The sequence below is a fragment of the Enhydra lutris genome, unplaced genomic scaffold (assembly GCF_002288905.1).
Source record: "Enhydra lutris kenyoni isolate GAN:26980312 unplaced genomic scaffold, ASM228890v2 scaffoldscaffold1, whole genome shotgun sequence".
Classification (NCBI taxonomy): domain Eukaryota; kingdom Metazoa; phylum Chordata; class Mammalia; order Carnivora; family Mustelidae; genus Enhydra; species Enhydra lutris.
The window spans coordinates 15,380,852-15,398,090 of NW_019154085.1; positions in this window are offsets into that span (position 1 = coordinate 15,380,852).

The following is a 17,239-nucleotide window of genomic DNA, read 5'->3' on the forward strand; positions in this document are numbered from 1 at the left end:
GGGTGGCTCAGTTGGTTGTACGACTGCCTTCGGCTCAGGTCATGATCCTGGAGTTCCCTGATCGAGTCCCGCATCGGGCTCCCAGCTCCACGGGGAGTCTGCTTCTCCGTCTGATCTTCTCCTCGCTCATGCTCTCTCTCATTGTCTCTTTCTCAAATAAATAAAATCTTAAAAAAAAAAAAAAAGTCTATGGAGCAAAAGACCACAGCATCTTCTGCAGAATTCCACAGAATTCAAATTTGGGTGAAAGCTCTCTTTGAAAGGCAGAGTTTTAAAAAGATCAGCAAAATGCGTGCTTCCTGAGATTAAGTAACTATCCTCTTCTATGGAAGCAAAGACACTTCTTCCTCTTCCTCGAAGGAAACCAGATCCTGAAGACTTAGCAGAAAAACAATGCTTCACTTTCTAAAGGCTTATTACGACACGATGACGGCACTCTCATTTCCATCAGGGTGAAATGCTCCCCGGGGCTCCAAGCCAGCCAGGCTCAGGGTCATTTAGCACTTCTCTAATGTCTGACACAGGCAAATACCTTCATGTTTATGCATTCTCTATTCGTTTAGGAAGCATTTTAAAAACGTTCTTTTGATAGAATCTCATTAGAAGCAGCAGTCGGGTTTTGCACATGACCAGGTTTGCTTTCCCCGGCGTGGCTAGGCTGTCAGACAGTCTCTAAGCCACTCTGACTGATGGTACCACCCACTTCCGAGGCCAAAGCAGTTGTCAAATCAGTTGAGTGTGCAGAAGGCCTTTTGGTTCTTTGGTCAAAGAAAACCTGTAATTGGAAAATTCCTCCTTGATTTCATTGTTTACATAGACGTAAATAACGCTGCCTTGTCTTTTTTCTGGTTATGGGGTATGTAGTCATTCTGATGTTTTGAAGAAGTTAAGTAAGACCTTTACATAAACATCTTACGGAAATAGCTAAGATCTAAAGCTCGCAACACTTCATAGTTTTGTCTATTAAAAACTAGACAACGATTTTTTTTTAGAAGGTTTCTACCCAGCTGCCCCTGCTCCAGTTATCATTGTGGACTTTTGCCCCAGGAGACTGTCTCTACGTAACAGTCACGTAATCCTTACTTCCCAACGAGAACTACCTGAGCACTTAAAATAATACCTCCCACGTGGCCAGGCACAGTGGCTGCTCTGTGACTGGAGTCCTACCTGCAGGGCACGTGCCTGAGGGGGCAGGCACAGCTGTGTAGCAGGCCTTTGATCCAGTAGCAACACTGGGTCTAGCCAATTAGTCATCTTGGTCTCTAGCAATATGACATGGCCAATATGTAGCAACTACTTCCAAAGCCTTCTCTCCTTTTTGCTTAGATTGGCGGTGGGATGAGGATAGGCTGTGGGAAGTCTAAAAGGGAAAACACAGTATTTGTTTATTCATCCATTTCTTGATTATAAATGCAAACATCTCCTAAGTGCTCTGTATGGCCCCAGGCACTGTGCTCAATGTTTTACTACGCTATCTCTCTTAATTCTCACAACAACCAGCAAGCAGGTACATTTCAACCTTCATGTAGCGGTTGAGGAAACTGAACCTTTGGAAAGGGTACGAAACTCGCCCAAGGTCAACAGCAGTAAGAGGCAAAGCCAGGACTCCATCCTGATGGGATGCCAAGGCTGTGTTCTTAACCACTGTGCTATACTGCCTCCCTGTGTTAGAACATCTTTGATCTTTTACCCATCATAGGGTGGAAGGTAAAAATAAGAGAAGAAACCTGCTGGATGCTAGATGCCTGGGGGATACTATTATATATGTTTGCCATTGTATCCACATAGGATTATAGGAAGATACACTAAATTGTTACATATATACAAACGAGGAGGAAACTTAAATAGGCTCCAGCAAATGTAATTCAAGCCTTTTGATCTCTAAAATATGATTATAATGATCTCCTGCTGTTGCCTCTGTCTGTCACTGGTTTTCTGAAGTGCTCTTTTGTTTTGCATGAACAGTTGTTGCTGAACAACGCCAGCTGCAAGGGAACCATTCATGACATTCCCTCCTCCCCCCTCCCTTCCTTCCCCACCCACTCTGGTCCTCGCAAGCGCTATTATTGTGAATTGATATGATTGACAGAGATGGGAAGCTCTCCTGTTTATTTCTCTTACAAAATTTACTGAAGCAAAAGCAACTCCAGAAGAGGCCCCAGCATCGTGTCTGGTTCAGACACAACCCTTCAGGAGCGAAAGCGGCTGCCAGTACAATTTAGTTGGAAGATGGAGAGGCAGAAGGAGGAGGAACACTTTGGGGGAATTTTAAGCACTCTGATTCTCATAGTCTCCTATTTTGGGCACCCTGAGGGATAGTTACATCTCAAAGCACAAATTAGAGTAAGGAGAACTTCTGAGATTATGTAATGTCCTCTGTTCTAGACATCAGATTTAGGGTTGATCTAATTGACTTGGGCTACTCATTTCTGAAAATGGCTTCTGGGATGCAGAGTCACCCTTCAATTCAGCCTCCCCCTTGTTCTGTGTGAGCGAATATGCTCAGGAAACCAAAATCAGAGAACCACAAAAAATATCCAAAATCTGTATGCATGCCCCGGGTCTTCCATGCAAGTATAAATCTTTTGGTTATCTTGGAGGCTCTCAGTCTTCTGCGTTAGGCTTTCAAGTGCTGGAAGTACCGGCAACACCAACGCAGGGCTTCAAAGAACCAAAACTACCCCAGCATTTCCATGATGATAGAACAATATCTCTTGGTGTCTGCAAAAGTAACTCCAGCAGGAGCACCACTCCTGGACTTGCCGCTCCGCATGGCCTGTGTTTGAGAAAGGCCGTTCGTGCCCTCACTTTTTTGGTGAAACAAAGTGTTGACGTGTTTCAGAAAACAAGCGATCTCTCTTTGTTGCTGATCCGCCGATGCCCCGTCTTTTACTCTTTGCAAGATGAATCCCAACAGACCTCGGGAACAGTATAGATATATTCTGTTGCAGCAAAGATCATTTTTACAAAATTTGGTAAGATGATCCAAAGCCGGGATGCCATAGCATACCGTTTTGAAAAATACTGCCTGGTACCCCTGAAAAGCAAATCATGGTAAAAGAAAGACCAGAATGAAAGAAACAGAAATGCGTGGGAGGTGCTTTGCCAGGTGGCCCTGCCCAGGCATCTAACAGCAGACCTTGAGCCTTGTTCCTGTGGGGCCACAATGCTGGGTTGCTTTTTGTTTTGGTGACACTCAGTTGGACATGAGATAGCTTGGTGAGGCCTGGATAATGAGTCTCAAGTTGCAATGGATTCTTATAGTGTGATGATTTTGAGGTGGATATGTTGGAAAAATCATTAAAATGTATGTACTTAAAATCTGGGGCTTGTTCATTGTGAAAAGATCAGGTTGGCATTTAGAAAAGCTTGTGGTGTTATCACCCCTTAGGCAGAATGACTCAAGTGATTTGAGGGAGATTAGACAAGTTTATTTTATTCTTATGCACATTAATTTAGGAATTTGGCTGGAAGACTTTCCCTTTTCCTTGAAGCCAATGTCTAAAGTCAGTCCCCCTTAAAAACGCATAATTCATTTTCTTCAACTTTCTTAGTATCGTAGCCAAATTAAATGCTGAATAGTCTTGAGAAATGGATCTGAAAGAGAAAGGATGAATAAAACCCAACCAATTTCATTCAGAGTTAGCCTGAGTTTAATGCTTACATGCAGTGTGGCTCGGGCAAAGCTACCTGGTTCAAGCACTTGTTGACAGTCTACCATGTACCAAGTCTATATCCTAGACTCTGGGGATAATAAAACAGTGAACAAGACAGGTAAGTTCCGGCTGTCACTGATCTTAAATTTTAGTGGGAGGGGCAAATGATAAATAAGTATTCAAATAAAGATAGAGAGAGAGGAATAGAATGATCTGGTGGGAAGGGAGCCATGATGCTAATTCAAAACGGGTATTCAGGGAAGTTCTTTGGATAAGGTGACCTTTGAATGGAGGATTGATGAGCCACGTAGGCATCTCTGGCAACCATATTCCAGGCTGGAGAACATGGAAGGCAAACAACCTGAGGCAAGCTCCCATTATGACTCTGGGTTCATCCATGGGACTTGCTTTGGCCCATGGAATGTTCCCAAACACAATGGCAAGCAATGATTTGAAAAACTTGTGTGTTTCTTCTTGCCGTCTTGCATGATTGGGCATATTTTCTTTTTTCAAGTCTGCCTTGTCACAAGGACATGCCCAGGATAACCCACCTGAGATGTATGAGAAACATGTGGAGAAGAACCAACACCAATCACATCCCCCTGACAGCCTGCCGAGTCCTAAACGGTGAGCATGCGCAGTGAAGAGCCGCGGAAGTGCTCCCCAGCTGTATACCTTGACTACAGACACGTGAGCGACTCAAGTTGAGACTAGGAAAGCCACCTGCTGACCCATAGACTTAGGAGCATTCATAAATGTCTACTGTTTTAAGCCACAGAGTGTGGGGATGGTTTGTTTTGCAGCACCATTGGGGCGCTAGACAACGGTGACAGGCACTCAAGGTTCTTTGCACGTGGCCTTGTCTACCTCTTTAGCTTCCTGTCCCAACAACCCAATGCATTTTAAGTTCTAGACTACTGGTTTATCTGAAACTCCTGAAATGGGACGTAGTCCCTTATGAACTTCTATACACGTTAGTCTCATTTCTGAAAGGCACTTCACGCCCATCTTTGCCTGGGCAACTGTCCTTCTATCAAGGCTCAGGTCAGGTGTTGCTTCTCTGGAAAGTCATCCTGATGCCCCATTTTGGGTTGAGTGGTCCTTCCCTGTGCCTACACGAGCATCTCTAGTACAGAAGGGCACACCCATGATGACAATGTAATCTGCCAAGTGTTCTCTCTCCCCTAGGAGCAGAAGCTTCCCGAAGCCAGAGACTGTGTATTCTCTGTGTCCTGAATGTAATGTTTGGCATAAAATATCATCTCTACATACACTTTGAGCTTATTAAAGACATTTATTTACCTTAATGTAGCAGAGTTCTAAGTCTCACAAAGAAAGGAAGAATTCTAAGAGAACAGGGCAGGCTTCACAGAAGAGGTAGAAATTGAAATGTCTTTAGAGTTAGTAGGTGGAGAGGGCTTGCGAGGTAGAAACTGTGCAGGAGAAGTAGTAGCCATGAACAACGGCAAAGTGTTAGGCTGCTGGTTGAAGCAGAAGTATTGTGAGTAGGTGTAATAAGAGGCAGGGCCATTTTGTGAGGCTTTGAACAGCACGTGAAGGCATTTGGGCTTCATTTTGCGGGAGAGTGACACCATAAGAACCATATTTTAATGGGTTACTTTGGAAGCCGTATATAGGATGTTTTAGGGGTCAGAAGACAAAGAGACTGGATCTGTGGAACTATCTACATGTGGCATTTAGAACAATTCAGACAAAAGGCCACGGGTGAGAGTGGGAATGTGTCAGGATATATACAACACAGTAATTAAATGTGGGAGCTGGGAAAGGGGACATAACCAGAGACTCCTCTTAGATTTCTCTCCTAGTATCTGGGGAAAAAGAACAGGCTTAACAAGAACTTTAAAACCAGTTTGGACATACTGGGTTTGACATGCATGTAGGTGGAGATCTCTAGCAAGCAGAGACAAATGTGGACCTGTTGCTAAGCTAAGAACTGGCGCATTTGGGGATCTTTTGTCCAGAAAGGATTGTTGGAGAAACAAAGCCCAGGGAGATGAGAAGTTCAAGGGCTGATCCATGCATAGTGCCTTTATTCAGGGGACAATAAGAGAAAGTGGGGCATGCAAAGGAGACAGATATAGTGGAAACTAGAGTCAGATAGAGTAGCTGGTGGACAGTGCAAAGTAGGAGCCCAAGAATGGAATGAGGTACCAGTTTCAGATAGGAAAAAAGCTGATGGGAATGATGACTGAGAAGGGGCTAATGGATTTGATCATGCTGGTGTCTTTGAGAAAAGAATGTTTTGGTCTATCGTTATGGATTTTGAAGTCAAATGGTAAGGACCGAGTTGAGATAGATGAGAAGGTGGAGACAGACAGATTCCAAGAAGTTTGATAAAGAGAAGAAAAAGTGATGAAATAGTAGCTGAGGGCCTAGAAGAGACATCCTTATGATTTGGGCATTTGTGTAGATAAATGGGTGGGGTGGGGTGGATTAGAATAAGGGATGGCTCAACAGCTCTCAGAGGCCAATGTTTATAGCAGCAATGTCCACAGTTGCCAAAATATGGAAAGAGTCCAGATGTCCACAGATTGATGAATGGATAGAGAAGATATAGGGGTGTGTGTGCGTGTGTGTGTGTGTGTGTGTGTGTATGTATGTATAATGAAATATTACTTGGCCATCAAAAAGAATGAAATCTTGCCATTTGCAATGACCTGGTTGGAATTAGAGTGTGTTATGCTCAGTGAAATAAGTCAGTCAGAGAAAGACAAATACCATACGATTTCACTCTTATGTAGAATTTAAGAAACAAAAACAGATGAACATAGGGGAAGGGAAGGAAAAGTAAAACAAGATCAAAACAGAGAGAGAAGCAAGCTATAAGAGACTTTTAACCATAGGAGACAGACTGAGGGTTGCTGGAGGAAAGGTGGGTGGAGGGATGGGGCAACTGGGTGAAGGGGGCACTTGATGTAAGGAGCACTGGGTATTATATGCAACTGATGAATCACTAAATTCTACCCTGAAAAAAAAAATAGAATTGAGAACACATAAGGAGAGGTTTGCCTTTAGAAAGAGGAACTGCACTTCTTTTCTTGATACAGAATACGGAAGAGGAGTATTTATCCTTCACTGTTATGGGGGACAACCATGGCTTCACACAGTTTGTATTTGGACCACACCCAGAGAGACAAAATATCATAGGTGATCAGCCACTTGACATGGTATGAGAACAGTCACTTTTGAACTTCTTGTCTTAGAGGTTAAAAGGATTAAAAAAAATGAAATGTGAGTGTATTAGTCTTGTCAACAACCCACTATTTTTTTTTAACATATAACAAGGGAATATCAAACTGTAAAGGGATAAAACAAAAACACATGGCTTTCTAAAGGGTGGGAAACCAAGCAGATGATATTTATCAAATGCTAGTTTATTCTTAATAATCAGCTTTGCTTAGGTCTCCAAAATTTGGGGTATTGGGAGTGGATAGTAAATTTGAGGTATTATAAACACAACCGTTAAATACTCTATATCAGTTGTTCCCTCATTTGGCTTTAGTATTTTGTAAAATAGAAAAGTTTCTTTGTAGCTAGCTTCAAAAATAGACCCATAACTGTGTATATAAATATTTACTTCCATGTGTGGTTAAGCCTGCAGTAGGTACACATACATGAAAATATTTGTATTGAAATAGTAGAAATTTATAGATAATTTAAATTCATTCATGAAAATTCCCTTCAGTGTGGTTAAAGATTCTATGACAAAACGTCAAGAATTGATTGTTGAACCAAATCTTTTCTTTATATAAGGAGCAGGTGATGTGGGGTTTCTAACTGCTATGTTGATTTGGTTTAAGGTATTTCTAATACTCTAAGTCTGCTCTGTCTTTTATTAGAATGTTTGGGTGACTTGTAATTTTTTTTCACCGAGGTTGCCAAGATATGGGTGAGAAGAGACTAAGGGCAAGCAAGGTTGTTACAGGTGGATGGACATTCTCTCTGGTGGCTTTCATGTCAGTTGCAGGAAGTGAACTATCCGTCCCCTGCCCCACCCCCAACCTCCTTTCCTTGTGCCCTTGCACAGAGGTTGATGATGTTCTGTAAGGACCAGCTGGGGCGTTGCTGGGGCCCTCAAAAAGGAGGGCTGCTTTGATCTCTGCTCAACCCTAATCTCTTGGGTCATGTCTCTTTTTTTGTCATGGGAAAGGCCATGTCCCTTTTGGTGGACTCCTGGACAAAGAAGAAAGGCTGTCCCTGCACTTTTGACTGTGGGGTGCTTGGCTGTGTGTCCCAGTTCAGATCCCAACACACCCTCTATTGAAGAGGAAGCTTACAAGTCTGAACTGGTTTGGGCAAGTAGGAGTGAAAGCATTTTACTTCTGAACTTTCTGTGCTTTATGCCCCAAGGGAGACACCTTTAATACTGGACCCCTACTCTCTGCTCCGCAGGAAGCCTGCTCCCCTTCCTCTCTCTCTGCCTGCCTCTCTGACTACTTGTGATCTCTGTCTGTCAAATAAATAAATAAAATTAAAAAACAAAACAAAACACTGGAACCCTAATACAGAACATTAGAATATTTGTTTTTTTGATGAAGAAAATCCTCGATGCACAGAACAGGTGATACCAGCAACCCTGTTTCCCTGAATGGTTGTTATTTAATCTATTTAATAAATTTTGAATTCTTTGGAGATAAAGCAAAATGTAAGGAAAAATAGGACAAAAAGGAAGATGAGAGGGTTTTTTTTTTTGCTATTATTGTTTAGAGATACCAAGATATAGAAATTATCATTCTTTTCTTTTTTTAAAAGATTTTATTTATTTATTTGAGGGAGAGAGAGAGAGAGAGAATAGGGGAGAGCAGAGGGAGAAGGAGACAATGGCCAGCAGACTCCATACTGAGCACAGAGCTGGACGCAGGGCTTGATCCTACAACCCTGAGATCATGACTTGAGCCAAAATCAAGAGTTGGGCCCTTAAATGACTGAGCCATGGGAGCCCCTATGGTGTTTATAATTCTTAACAAAAGTTCCAAGAACATCTGATTTTTAAAAAATAGTGTAAACAAAACTGAAAAAGAGAAGAATTCTATTTTCTGGGGGATGTTCAGGGGAGGGCATCCTAATGGGTTTCACTTAAGTGTCAAAGAGAAAATTCGTGTGTCACTCAAATTTAGTTCTGCTTGCATTTTCTAGAACTCTAAGAGCTGATACTGGAACTAAGGCAGGACTTCTCATTTTTTTCCTGATGGTTCCCAGGCCAAGTCTCCATTTCTTCCCTGATGGTTCCCAGGCCAAGTCTCCATTTCTTCCAGCTCTTTTTGGTCCTTCTCCATCAGGCAACTAACTAAGAGCACTAATCCATTCTTTCCATGTCCATGTACAGGGAGGTAAGACAGGGATGAACCACACATTTCTATCCTCCAACAGGATATATTTGTGAATAATCTAAGTCCTGATGGTTTAGTTTTCCACTTGAAGTTTTGATGGCTTTTGGGAGGTTCATTCTTCATATTTTGAATATATTGTGTGTCACTCTTTCTATTTATCTGCATTTGCACGTGTCTGAGTTCATATCGCCCCCTTAAATACCTTAGTGAATTTCCATCATCCTCAGATAAACCCCAAGCTCCTTAGCATGCCTGGAATCTCCTTTCTTTCATTCTTTGTCTGGTTGCTCTTTCCTCTGTGTATGGGTTCAGCTTAGTATACATCATTTACAGGAAATGTCTTAGGTCCCAGGATGTGTGCAGGCACCTACCTCGTCTCTGTTCCTGTATCATTAGCCCATTATAATAAAGTCATTCACGGATTGATTGGTTCAGCCAACACTTTTTCAGCACTTATATTACTGATCGATCTGTCATAGCCGCTACCTCTGGAAATGAATGGGTGAGCACTGGTGCTCTGCTGTGGCCAGCTGCTTGGACAAATCAAAACCAAAGTCTCTGGCTGGAAAGTACTCATGAAAGAAATTGAGGAAGACACAAAGAAATGGAAAAGTGTTCCATACTCCTGGATTGGAAGAACAAATATTGTGAAAATGTCTATGCTACCTAAAGCAATCTACACATTTAATGCAATCCCTATCAAAATCCCACCCATTTTTTTCAAAGAAATGGAACAAATAATCCTAAAATTTATATGGAACCAGAAAAGACCTCGAATAGCCAAAGGAATATTGAAAAAGAAAGCCAAAGTTGCTGGCATCACAATTCCGGACTTCAAACTCTATTACAAAGCTGTCATCATCAAGACAGCATGGTACTGGCACAAAAACAGACACATAGATCAATGGAACAGAATAGAGAGCCCAGAAATAGACCCTCAACTCTATGGTCAACTAATCTTCGACAAAGCAGGAAAGAATGTCCAATGGAAAAAAGACAGCCTCTTCAATAAATGGTGTTGGGAAAATTGGATGGCCACATGCAGAAAAATGAAATTGGACCATTTCCTTACACCACACATGAAAATAGACTCAAAATGGATGAAGGACCTCAATGTGAGAAAGGAATCCATCAAAATCCTCGAGGAGAACACAGGCAGCAACCTCTTTGACCTCAGCTGTAGCAATATCTTCCTAGGAACATCGCCAAAGGCAAGGGAAGCAAGGGCAAAAATGAACTATTGGGATTTCATCAAGATCAAAAGCTTTTGCACAGCAAAGGAAACAGTTAACAAAACCAAAAGACAACTGACAGAATGGGAGAAGATATTTGCAAACGACATATCAGATAAAGGGCTAGTGTCCAAAATCTATAAAGAACTTAGCAAACTCAACACCCAAAGAACAAATAATCCAATCAAGAAATGGGCAGAAGACATGAACAGACATTTCTGCAAAGAAGACATCCAGATGGCCAACAGACACATGAAAAAGTGCTCCATATCACTCGGCATCAGGGAAATACAAATCAAAACCACAATGAGATATCACCTCACACCAGTCAGAATGGCTAAAATTAACAAGTCAGGAAATGACAGATGCTGGCGAGGATGCAGAGAAAGGGGAACCCTCCTACACTGTTGGTGGGAATGCAAGCTGGTGCAACCACTCTGGAAAAGAGCATGGAGGTTCCTCAAAATGTTGAAAATAGAACTACCCTATGACCCAGCAATCGCACTACTGGGTATCTACCCTAAAGATACAAACGTAGTGATCCGAAGGGGCACGTGCACCTGAATGTTTATAGCAGCAATGTCTACAATAGTCAAACTATGGAAAGAACCTAGATGTCCATCAACAGATGAATGGATAAAGAAGAGGTGGTATATATACACAATGGAATACTATGCAGCCATCCAAAGAAATGAAATCTCGCCATTTGCGATGACGTGGATGGAATTAGAGGGTATCATGCTTAGTGAAATAAGTCAATTGGAGAAAGACAACTATCACATGATCTCCCTGATATGAGGAAGTGGAGATGCAATGTGGGGGGTTAGGGGGGTAGGAGAAGAATAAATGAAACAAGATGGGATCGGGAGGGAGACAAACCATAAGTGACTCTTAATCTCACAAAACAAACTGAGGGTTGCTGGGGGGAGGGGGGTCGGGAGAGGGGGGTGGGGTTATGGACATTGGGGAGGGTATGTGCTATGGTGAGTGCTGTGAAGTGTGTAAACCTGGCGATTCACAGACCTGTACCCCTGGGGATAAAAATACATTATATGTTTATAAAAAAATAATAATAAATAAAAAAATAAAAAAAAAAAGTCCCTGGCTGGGTTTGCCAACACCATTGTGGAATAAATTTGGATGAACTCACTGTAAGAGAAGGAACAACTCAAGAGACGAGGGATTGGAAAAAGAAAGGGAGGCATTTATTTGGGGGGGCCACAGCCAAGGGAGGTGGCAGGCTTAGCCTTAACATCTCCTCTGCAAGATAGACACCTAGAGTTTTATAGAGAGAGGTTTGGATGGTGGTGGTGGTTATGTGAAAGGGAGCAGGCAGAGAGAGCACATGCTCATAGGTGGGGGCTGGAAAGTTCAGCATGTGATCATGAGCAGTGAAGGGAATATGGTCTAGACATTCCATTGCTATCGGGGCTTTTCTGGCCTGGTGACTGGAGTATTGTGGTCACTGCAAAACATCTTGGTCAACGCCTCCAAGTGCGATAAGAAGAAAGAACAATGGGTTTCAGTTAGAGCATGGGTTAAGTGGTCTTGTCTATTTCTGGTTCTAACCATTGTGGTCTATAGTTGAGCACGAGTGCCCATGGACACTCATTGGGCTGGCACCTGGTTCAGGGATTGTTATACAATAGACTTCAATAAATATTTATGCAATCAAAATATATGTATATTATTTTTAGTTTTAGGATAAAGCTTGATGAGTTACTCATGAGTGAAAATGCCTTTAGAGACCAATGTAATGTGGTTAAAAAAAAAAAAAAAAGACCCCACTGGAATTATGAGAAGAACAGCTACAGGTGTGACTAACAGCCTAGATTTCAGAGTCAAACTACCTGTGTGCAAATCCTGACTCTTCTGCAAGCTGGCTTTGTGATATCAGGCCAATTACCCAGTCTCCTCACGTCTCACCGATAGGAGAGAAATCACAACAATGTCTGGTTGTTCCTTGAAAGGGAGGTGTAAGCAAAACGACTTTGGAAGCCTAGAGGAGTCTTGAAAGACAAAAGAAAAAGGCCGGATCCAGCTTGACAAGAAATGATTTGTTAAAGGGACTTAGGGACAGAAGTGAGTCTTGGGTGGGGGCAAGATGAGTAGTGTCCACACCCTCACCTCCTGTAAAAACTGCTTTTGTAGCCCTAAAGGCTGGGGAGTACGTGCAAGGAGACTACCCTGGAGGGAATGTTTGAGGATCATAGTCGTATCTCCAGAACTGACCAAAGATGTTATGCTCCAAGGGTATAATTAAGGGTGTGGTTAAACAAAAAGAAAGAATGTGGGACAGTGAATAGTTGTGCTCAAGAAGGCTTCAGGTCAGAGTGGTCACCATGGTGGGTCTGTCCAAGATGGCATTTCTCTGGTTCACACACTGGTCCACAAGGTTACCCAGAGGGACAAAGGAGCGGCTCCTGGGTGGCTCAGGTGGTTAAGTGTCTGACTCTTGGTTCTGGCTTAGGTGATGATCTCATGGGTCATGATATCTAGCCTTGTGGTGGGCTGTGCACTCAGTGGGGAGTCTGCTCAAAGATTCTCTCCCTCTGCCCCTTACCCCTGTATTCACTCTTTCTCTCTCAAATAAATAAATAAATCTTAAAAGAAGAAAGGCACAATGAAAAAACAAGAGGCAGTTTACTCAGATAATAAACATTTGTAAGGGTTATTTTCACCTCAAATTAGTGTGTATGACACAGGAAAAAAAAGTGAGGTTTAATAAAGGAATGTGTGTTTAGTTTGTTACATGAAAGGTCAGGAGTTGCTTAGATATTTTTTAGATTTCTGTGCCCTGATTGCCATGAAAGTCAATGAAATTTTGAATGTTGAGCAGATGACTGGTTTTTCTGCTGGGCCCCATATGCACAACTCTAAAACAGAATTCAAGGCTGACTATAGTTTAAAGATTGATAACTTTGTAAAACACATTTCAACTTTGAAGGACATAGCTGTGAATTAATTCTTTATGTCTTGCCGAGCCCTGTAGATTATTTATAGTAAAAAAGTTGGGCAAGGTTAAAAAAAAAAATGAGCGAATGGCCTGGTTAGATCTAAATTTAAATTTGACGGAAACCAAACTTGTACCTTTGCTCCCAGTGCCATTACACTTGTATTGGGATCCCATTAGACTATGGTTTCCTATAGTTTATTTCCTGTTACATTTCTGTCACATTTGTTATATTTTCTCCCTATCAGCTGTCTTCTGGCATCATTTCCTTATGAGCCAACCTATACTCTGTAGCCTATCCCTTTGACTACTCTCACACGTTTTATTTTACCTCTCTGACCCTCTGTCCTCCTATTGCTCTCATCCAACAAATCCTAAACCCTAGCTTAATCCAACATCTGACAGAAATCTTTATCATTTTACTCTGAACATGTGTTACTATGTTTAGGTGTGTGTCTTGTAAGATATCTGTTGCTGCATTTTGTTTTGTTTTTAATCCAATCTGAAAATACCTATTTTTAAATTGGTGGGTATAGCTCATTTATGTTCATTGTGATTACTGACTTATTTGGGCATATTTATATCACTGTTGGGGGAGATTTTACAATGATTTTCTTTTTTTTTTCCACTTTTTTTGGTATCAGTTTTTCTTTAGAACTATTTCTCCCTCAATTTATGCTAAAAGTTTATATATTTCTCATTTTTTGATGGTTACTTTTACATTTTTAACATATCTGCTTAATAAGATCTAACATTAAAAATATTTCTATTTTCCCTCAGAACAATATAAGTGCTATGGCATGTTTGAACTGTGGCAAACCCATCCCATATTTCAGGTTATTGGTGTTTAGTTCTTTTTATTTCACCCAGCTAGTCATTATATTAACAAAATCTTAATTTTATATAAAACATGTGCAATATTTAATGTATATCAATTGTATTTACATATATAGAGAAAACTGCAGAAATGATAACTTTACAGCGTGATACATTTTCTCAAAGGGAATGTAACTCATGTAACCACTAGATCATGAAATAGAATATTACTAGTATTCTAGTAGTCCCACTTGTGGCTTTTCTCACTCACTAACCTTCTGAAAGGAAATCATAATTCTAACTTCCATCATCATTGGTTAGTTTTGTTGGTGTTGAACTTTTTCTCAACTTTATTTTTGTGAGATTCCTCCACATTGTTGGGTCTAGTCAAAGTCTGTTCCCATTGCTGTAAAATATTCCATTATTTGAATACCTATATCTTATTTATCTGTTGTCTATTGATGGACATTTAGGTTGTCTTCAGTTTGTCTATTACACATAGTCCACTACAAACACCTTGTATGTTTCTTTTGTATTTCTTTCTGGGTATATGCTTTGGGTATATGTTTATATAAGCCCATTTCTGTTGCATACATAAAGAATTGGCATTGCCGTGTCATAAAATACACAAGTCACACTTTCACCAATAATGTATGAGAGTTCCAGTTGCCTCACTTCCTCACCAAGACTTGCTATTGTGAGTCTTTCAAATTTTAGCCATTCTGGAGGCTATGTAGTTTATTTTCACTTATTAGTTATTTCTTGATGACTAGGTTGATCACCTCTTCCCATGTTTATTGGTCATTTGGATATCTGTTTTTGTGAAGTGCCTGGTCAGATTCTTTCTGAGGTTTGTGCTTGTTGGTGATGAGCTTATTTTTAGCTGGGGATTTGCTTTTGCCTATGGAGCTCTGTGTGATTTAGGTTGTAAGTATGTACTATAGAGTGCTTTGTGAATGTGACCTACTGAGATGTCCTGCACTTGATCCTGCTGGCACTCTTAGATTTTTGGCTTGGGATTCTAGCCCATGTGCATAGTACAGATTTGGGCCTCTCACCTGGGTGGGGCATTTGCTTGGTGTATCAATTTCTTTTCTTTTCTTTCTTCTTGACTTTTTAAAGTAGGCTCCATGGAGCCCAGCGCCAGGCTCAAACTCACGACCCTGAGATCAAGACCTGAGCTGAGATCAAGAGTCAAATGCTCAACTGACTGAGTCAGCCAGGTGCCCATTGTGTACCCATTTCTTATAAGGAGAGTTTTTCTGTTTTCATCCAAAGATGGAGACAAATAGCATATTTCCTCACTGCTTGTTTAGAATGATAGCTAGAGACTTTCTAGATTAGTACTGTCCAGTAAAACATCTTGTGATGATAGAAGTGTTCTAGATCTGTGCCTTCTAATGTATTAGCCACTGGCCACAGGTAGTTATTAAGTACTTGAAATGTGTGACTGAGGAATTAAATTTTGAATTTTATGGGCCCAGCATGCTTCTGCTGCACAGCTCTGCTAAAATTTTGAATTTTATTTAATTTAAATTTAATTGTCATATTCAGCTATTACCTACCATACTAGCTAGTGTGGTTCTAGACCAATTTTCATGGACTGGGCAGCCCATTGAAGATTGTGGCTATATGCACTGGTCTCAGTTTCAACTCCTCTCATTATTCAGGCCCTAGACCATGTCTCCTGTCCTCACTCTGCCGCCCAGCTTGTAAACTCTGAACCCTTAGACTATAGTAGCACCAATTGGAGTTGTCTTCACTTTCCTTCTCTGATAAAGCTCAACTATGTGTTGCATATTTTTGCAACACTGTGTTTGAGTGTTTGAGTGTTCATAATGGAGAGGGGATAAATGTTAATTCAGTCTGCAGCTCCAGTTCTCATGTGGCTTGTCAAGCCACTTGCCATTTACCTTCTGTTACCATCACCCTATGGAAATTTTCACTGCTAATAGCACTCTACATCATTATCTTCAATGCTTTCCTACATGTCCTTAGAAAGCTTTGGCTTTGTTGACCACTGATTTCTTTTTTCGAGAGAGAAAGAGAGAGAGAGAGCGACCATGGGTCAGTGGGGGTGGGGTCATGGGGTGGGGAAGAGAGAAAGGAAGGGGAAGAGAGAAAATCCCAAGCAGGCTCCACCCCCATTGCAGAGCCTGACATGGGGCCTGATCTCCTGACCTTGAGATTATGACCTGAGAAGAAATCAAGACTTGGATGCTTAACTGACTGAGCCACCCAGGCACCCTGACCACGGATTTCTTAAAATAGTTCCCTAGTTTCTCCCAAAGCTCTACTGTTTTCTTTATACCTATATTGATTCTCCTTTTCAGGTTCCTTCTAGGATTTCTCTTCTTCTTCTTTTTTAATTGAAGTATAATTAACATACAGTGTTGTATGAGTTTCAGGTGTAAAATAAAATGATTCAACAATTATATACATTACTCAGTGTAGGTCTTCCTATGCTTACCTCCTTCAATACTCAGTCTCCTTCCTACCTTCCTTCCTTCCTTCCATGTATTATTTTCCCATGGTGATTTCTTTCAAATTTATAACTTCAACAATATTTTATAAGTTTATTAATCCCAAATTTATTGCAATTTTTGAAGTATTAGATGATGTATTTCACTATTTTCATTTCTCCATTGCTTTATTGCTCATCCTTGCAAAAACAAAAACAAAATACAAAATGCAAAAAGTAGATTTTTCTAGGCTCACAAGGCTCAAGGGGAAGTGATGAGAATCTAATGAAGAAATAGCTGCAGAGTGGATCTAGGCAGACATGGCTTGGCCCTTTGACTCAGTGCCCCCTTGATTTGTCTCCAGTGAAATTGTGAGGGATTGCAGAATTCTGGGATGTTAGCATTAGGAGGAATCTTAGAGTGATTCTTTGGTTTATTTCCCAGGTGAGTGAGTAGTGAGTGGCAGCAGCTATCCCCAGACTAATCAGATGGTACTCCTCCCCTCAGTTTGAGTTAGTTTAACTTAAGGAAACTAGGGGACATCCCTGTTTCTAGATGGCATAATAACTGATAGGAAATTCCAGCAGATTTCAGTTCTATCACTTGTTAACATTAGTATATAATGGTATAACATCCTATATGTAGCAACTGAAACATCAAAAACCATTTTTATATATATACTTAAAATATTTATATATATATACTTAAAAATCCTCATATTTTCCTTTCATGATCATTTAACGGTGTGTGTTGAAAAAGACACTATTAA